At 36.8% G+C, this 6,707-nt stretch overlaps 1 protein-coding gene and 1 pseudogene across 1 annotated transcript in view; one reads left to right on the top strand and one right to left on the bottom strand.

The window, feature by feature from the left end:
- Positions 1 to 6,707, top strand: part of VAV3 (vav guanine nucleotide exchange factor 3) — a 312,054-nt gene that overhangs the window by 57,460 nt on the left and 247,887 nt on the right. The gene's annotated exons all lie outside the window — the stretch shown is intronic.
- On the bottom strand, positions 1,280 to 1,395 carry LOC112469129 (annotated as a pseudogene).

Below are 6,707 nucleotides of genomic sequence, written 5' to 3'. Positions count from 1 at the left end.
GAGACTCATGGACATGGACAATAGACTAGTGGTTACCAGAGGGTGGAGGGGAAGGAGGAGGTAGATGGGGTAAAAGGGGTCAAATATGTGGTGACAGAAAGAAATCTAACTATGGGCAGTGAACACATAATGCAATATATATATGCCTTACTATTGAATTGTACACTTGAAACTTACTGGATTTCGTTAACCAATGTCACCATAAAAAAAATAAATAAATAAACCGCCCCCGCTCCCCAAATAGTCAAACTCTTTAGTCCCACATGTGGCCTAAATTATAGACTAAGCTGCAAATACAGCAGATTCCCTTTCTAACACATAATAAAAAGTGGCTTATAGGTCTGGAAAAGTGTTATAAATAGAATCTGACATTTCTGCAGACATAAGTTTTTAGAGATTATGTCTTTGATAAATTAGTGAATGCCAGTGTTTTTAAAGATAAGACTACAAGCACCCAATACCATCCTCCCCCCCATACACACTGTACTGGTATATCAGGCTTGGGTTATGATTAGGAGATTTTGTGTTTGTGGAACCGAAGGACTTTATAGGAAACATAAATAGTGGGGGAGCAAATTTGTGAGTAAACAGCTTAAATTTTTGTGCAAAAATTTTTCTCATTGACATTAAACAATAAAAATGGTACACTAAATAAAGGGAATATACCTGACATTTTAGTTATCAAATTGGCAATTTTGGCTGCTGTGTAATTAATTTAGTGAATGAGGACAGTGGGGATTCTGATGATACTGGAAGATGCATAGTTCTTGGGTGGGGATGGGGGCGGGGCATGCTGCCTTTTGCCGAAGGCCAGTCCTATGGACTTGCTCAAGTAAAGTCTAAGTCATCAGCTGATTTCTTTTTTAACACTTGGCTTATGTCCGGTATGTTCAGCCAAATGCAGGTTGCCCCCTGATATTTTACAGAAAGGTTCTGCAGCTCTCTGGCTCCCTGAGCTGAACATGGTGTGTCTATTGTCTTGGTGGAATCAGAGTCTCGCACGTGCTGTGACCATGCGGGGCGGTGTGTGGCACCTCCTCTGGAGGGGTGTCACTGACATGGAGTCTGAGGTGAAAGTGGTTCCCCATTGGGGCAGATGCATCTCATTTCTTGTGTCACCTCACTAAACACCTCAGTGCAATGGCAGTGTTCTGCTGTTACTGCCGAATTGTGTCATGGGTAAGTTCTCGTGAGCTCCGCATGCACGATAATGATAAAGCATTTTTATTTCTGTGTGATTCAAGTTTACTAGATATAAAACCAAAGAACTTATTATTTATGCCTACAGCACCTGGACTTCCTAGGTGGTTTCCCATCCAAGTACTAACCAGGCCTGACCCTGCTTAGCTTCCGAGATCAGACATCGGGCTTGTTCAGAATGGCATGGCTATAGACCATGGACTGTGGCTCCACTGGGGCACGAACCCAGGACCTTCCACGTGTAAAGCAGACGTGCTAACTGCTACACTATGGAACCACATCCTAGATATAAAACTTAATAGTTGTGCAGAAGTATGCCAAATCTGTATGTGATTGTTGAGCAAGAAGGGCATGTGATCAGGGTGGGATTATTATTTAACAAACTGTTAATAGTGTTACTTTTATTATAACTCTTTCAAAAGTGTATAGAAATCAGTAGCCAATCACCTGCCCTTCCACTTAGGGCTGTATGACCTTGGGCAAGAGTTTAACTTCTCTGCCTTCATTTCCTCATCTGTAAAATGGTGATCGGCTACCACGAGACTTTTAGTGAAGGTCGAGTGTGATGTGTGTGTGTAAGCACACACTAATGCTTAGAATAGTGCCTAGCACATAGTCAACCTGTATAAATGTTGTTCTTATAATTCCATTTCCTGCATTATTTTTACTACAGCTGATGACAAGTGGTATGAAGTACAATACAAGTATAATCCAGTATTGGATGTGATTTTCTGTGCCTTTGAGGAAATCCAATTGGCTTTAGCTCCCATTTCATGTCCTGAGTGAGTCCAGTGTCTTCTCTAAGACGTCTCTGAAGCCTTGGGACCTGAGTTCTAGCTGCTGCTTCTCCTGCCTCCCTATAGCTCTTTTTTCTCTCTAGATCTCCAGTGGACAGCTTGGTCCCTTCCTCTTGAATTCTCCTTATTTCCCTGTCCCCTCTCACTAGGCATTTGGGTTGGTAGCAGACTTTATGGGAGGTTTGGTCATTGGAGGGGAGAGGGGCTTAAATCAATAGTACATAATTTACAACACTTTTTGTATTAAACATGGTTAATGGGCTAGAAGACGAATTTTGAATGTGATAAAGATATTATGGGCATGTGGTAGATTGGGCAACTTCAGGCAACTAGGATACTAGATGTAATTTTATTGTCCTCTGCTATTAGGGACGTCTCTGTGGGGAAAATGTTTGAGAAGTTACATTTGATAATTTTATTAAATGTAGGCAAATAGTTTGAAATGAAAGCCGTCTCTCAGTCACTGTTATGTAGTATGCAGGTAAAACTGTAGTGTTTAATCTACCATTAAAAAAATAACAATTACTATGAGAGCATTTATTGTCATTAATTTTTAATTAGATAGAGAGTAATAAAACCAGATTCCCCACCCCTCTTCTCTCTTCCTCTCTGTCCCTCCCACCCACACTTTTCTTGTGGGCTACATGGCCAGATTTGGGAATCATTTTGCTTTTCCAAATGTTTAATTTCATCATAATGAAATTTCTTATGTAAAGAGACTTGTATCACTTTGCTTCTAATGAAATTTTAGCTTGTTTTAATTGGGATGTCTGAGGACTTGTACTAAACTATTCTACAGTCAGGAAAAAAAATTCTATTTTAAGCAGACTTTTTACTAAATACCTTGGGACCAGATTAAATTTCCATTTTTTTTCTTTGAGTACCGAGAATTGCACTTTTATTTTCAAATTCACTCCACGCCGAGTTATCCCAAATTCACTTGAAGGGAATAACAATTTAATACCACCGTTATTTAGAATACAGGCTTTAGTGACTATTCCTGCCTGAAATGTAAAGGAATGTCCATTTCTGGTCGATTATTGAAAATAAATATTTGCAAGAGTGCTTTTGAAGGGCGATGCTGGCACTATTAAGTTGGCCCAGTCTAAATCAACGTTCTTCGTGCGCTTTGACTGATTTTGGTGCTACCTGCCTTCGTGTGCCAGGGGACTTCCTTCTCAGGAACTGGCGTGTTCATCATAAATGATGACACGCTGCCCTTGCATGGATGCCGCATGGACATTCATCTCACGAAGGAGTTTTGTTGTTTCGTAATCTTGTGGGGATGTTAATGACTATAGTAGCCTACTTAAAAAGAAGTTGAATATGGTAAAAACAATGCCATATTTCGTGTTTGATCTTTTAAAAAATAAGTTCCCGATAACCTTGATCAGAAGAACACATGAGCTCCACAAAAGGTTATTTTTTAAATCGAATATTCTTTTTGCCCTGTGATTTCTGCGATAAAGCTGGAGATGAGTACTCCTGGGAAAAGTATTTTTTTTTTCCTAGACATAGAAAAATCAAACTTTAAAAGAAGCAAATATTTAAAATTTAGTCTAGCAAAGTATTAATAGAAAATTATTTAAAATGTTATTATAAAGTCTCGTTACAACATAAGTCACAAAACAAAATTATAGTGCTAAAAACTGAAAGTGTTCGATGGCAGAATAATCGGCAATATGAACATTTGACTGAGTATTTTCTTCGTAGGATGACACTTTAACAACTTGACCAAGATTTTTGCTATAAATACAAGCTTTAACAACTTGACCAAGATTTTTGCTATAAATACAATTATTATTTTTGCACTTCCTGGCCAGATAGGACTTAGCCTATTTCTAAACCCTATACAAGCAGGTACATGGGAAAGAGCTAAATAAAGCTAACATTGAAATATTAATGCTGACATTTGAAATGGGTATAGAACAAAAATGAAATTGAAATTGTGTGATGTAATGATGATCATTTTGTAAGATGTAGGTGTATTACATCATATTAAACTTATACAATGTTCTATGTCAGTATATCTCAGTAAAGCTAGAAAAAAGAATAAAATGACTATAGGAATGGGGGAAATTTTAGGCCAAGAAAAGGTTATCTTTGTCCTTTTCAGACTCGAGAGCATGGAGGCTGACATGAGCAAGCCTCATACTTGATTTGCAGAAATTCAAGGAAAAATATTTACTCACAAAATAATTTCATAGAATGCCTATAATTTTTAACAAATGTATGTTTAATGCATTTATTGCAGTCTTTGTATATAAATATATAGTAGTCTATCCCCTCTTGATTTCATAACTCACTGTCTTTTTTCTTAATAAGGTAAGTAGTATTTTCGATATAGCCTAAATTCAGATAGTAAGTTGAGGTTGAAGAAAAAGAAAGAGAATCAGAAAAATCAGGTAAAGGAAGTTTATAGGAGAGTGAACAGAATAGTAATGATGCTGGCATTTCTACAAGTCCGTAAGGTTTATGCAAATCCTTGGACTATGAACTTCTTGGGAGAAGGGGCGTGTGTGACTTCTGTATCTTTGGCACCTGTCCTTGTATCAGCTTTGTATCTTTGGAATCAGCCAGTGCTTAACAAGGTGCCTTGTACTTATTAGGCACTCAGTTGGTACTTCATGGGTGAAATGAATGAACAAAACTTAGAATTCTTATAGATTATCTCACCTAATACAACAGACCTCTTAGGGGTATAATTATCTCTATTTTATAAATGGAGAAACCAAGCCTCACATGGGTTAAATGATTGCCTAATAAAGACAATTCCATTAAAGATGGTATTCCACCATTATGACATAGTAATCATATAAAATTAGGAATATATTTTTATTTCATTGGCCATCCTTTTATAATCAATAGCATTAAGCAATATCTAGTGAACATTTATTGCTTACCAAAATTATGCTTGAAATTCATAATTTCACTTGGCTGAGAACTGTCCTCTGAAGGAAGATAGAATTATCTACATTTTATAGTTTGGGGCTTGGAAGTTAAACTTTCTGAGTTCACTTAGCCTGTGGGTGGGTGATTTCAGTACGGGCTGGTCTGACTCTTGAACCTATTCCTACCCACTGCACTAAATTACTTCCTTACAGCCACATAATTCTTGATGGCAGAACCAAGATTTGCATCCAGGTCTTTTGCTGGTAGTTCCCCTAGGAATCCAGTATGTATGGTGTGTGTGTATATGTGTGTATGTGTGTATACATGTATGTGTGTGTATATACATAGTGCTTGCCCTGTGTTAGGCTATGTTCAGGACATGACAATGAATAAAAAATGAAATTCTGTTACAATAAACTTTGGTACATTTTATAATGATATAAGAGAGAATGACCAGCTGTGCCTGGAGTTGTCATCGAAGGCTTAACACAGTGTGATTTGATCTGGTGTTGCGAAGGATGAGGAATATTTTAGGGAGAGGAAGAAGAAAGGAAGAATGACTATGTAATTTATTGTCCTAACAGAAGTTATATATATTTTTTTTAATGAAAAGGACACTACAGTAGTCACCTCTTATGCATGGTTTTGCTTTCTGTGGTTTTACTCAAAATCAACTGCAGTCTGAAAACATTAAAAGGAAAATTTCAGAAATAAACATGTTTATATTTTTCTCCTCTTTAAAACCTTTTTTTCAATTACAGTTGACATACAATATTAGTTTCAGGTGTCCGACATAGTGATTAGACATTTATATAACTTAAGTGATTGTTTGAATACTCCAATAAGGCTAGTACCCACCTGGTCCTGTATATAGTTATTACAGTATTATTGACTATATTTGTTATGCTCTACCTTACATCTCCATGACTATTTTTATAACTGGCAATTTGTACTTTTTAATTCCTTCACCTTTTCCACCCATCCTCCAACACCTCTCTCATCTGGCGACCATCAATTTGTTCTCTGTATTTATGAGTTTGTTTCTATTTTGTTTGTTTATTTTGTTTTTTAGATTCCACATATAGGTGAAATCACATTTCACTTGTCTTTGTCTGACTTATTTCACTTAGTATAATATCCTGTTGGTCCATACATGTTGTGGCAAATGGCAAGATTTTCTTTCTTTTTATGACCGAGTAATATTCCATTGTATATATGTACTGCATCTTCTTTACCCATTTGTCTACTGATGGATACATAGGTTGCCTCCATATCTTGGCTATTGTAAATAACAAATTGCACACTGTTCTGAGTAGTGATAAAATCTCGTGCCATCCTGCTCCATCCCTCCCAAGACGTGAATCATCCCTTTGTCAGCGTATCCACACAGTATACATGCTCCCCACCTATTAGTCACTTAGTAGCTGTCTTGGTTATGACACTGACTGTCCTGGTATCGCAGTACTTGTGTTCGAATTACCTTTATGTTACTTAATAATGGTCCCAACGTGCCAAGAGTAATGATGCTAGCAATTTGGATTTGCCAAAGAGAATCCATAAAGCGCTTCCTTTAAGTGAAAAGTTGAAAGTTCTCAACGTAATAAGGCATTTTATCATCTATCATCATCATCATCATCATAAGAAGGCTACAATAAGATATTTTGAGAGAGACCGTGTTCATATAACTTGTATTATAGTGTATTTTAGTTGTTCTATTTTATTATTAGTTGTTAACCTCTTACTGTTATTAATTTATAAATTAAACTTTATCATAGGTGTGTATGTGTAGGGTGTGGTACTACCTGTGGTTTCAGGCAT

This window comes from Pteropus alecto, unplaced genomic scaffold, assembly GCF_000325575.1.
Source record: "Pteropus alecto unplaced genomic scaffold, ASM32557v1 scaffold106, whole genome shotgun sequence".
In the NCBI taxonomy this organism is placed as follows: Eukaryota; Metazoa; Chordata; class Mammalia; order Chiroptera; family Pteropodidae; genus Pteropus; species Pteropus alecto.
Note: the sequence above shows the minus strand (reverse complement) of the source record. Positions and strands in the feature narration are given on the sequence as shown.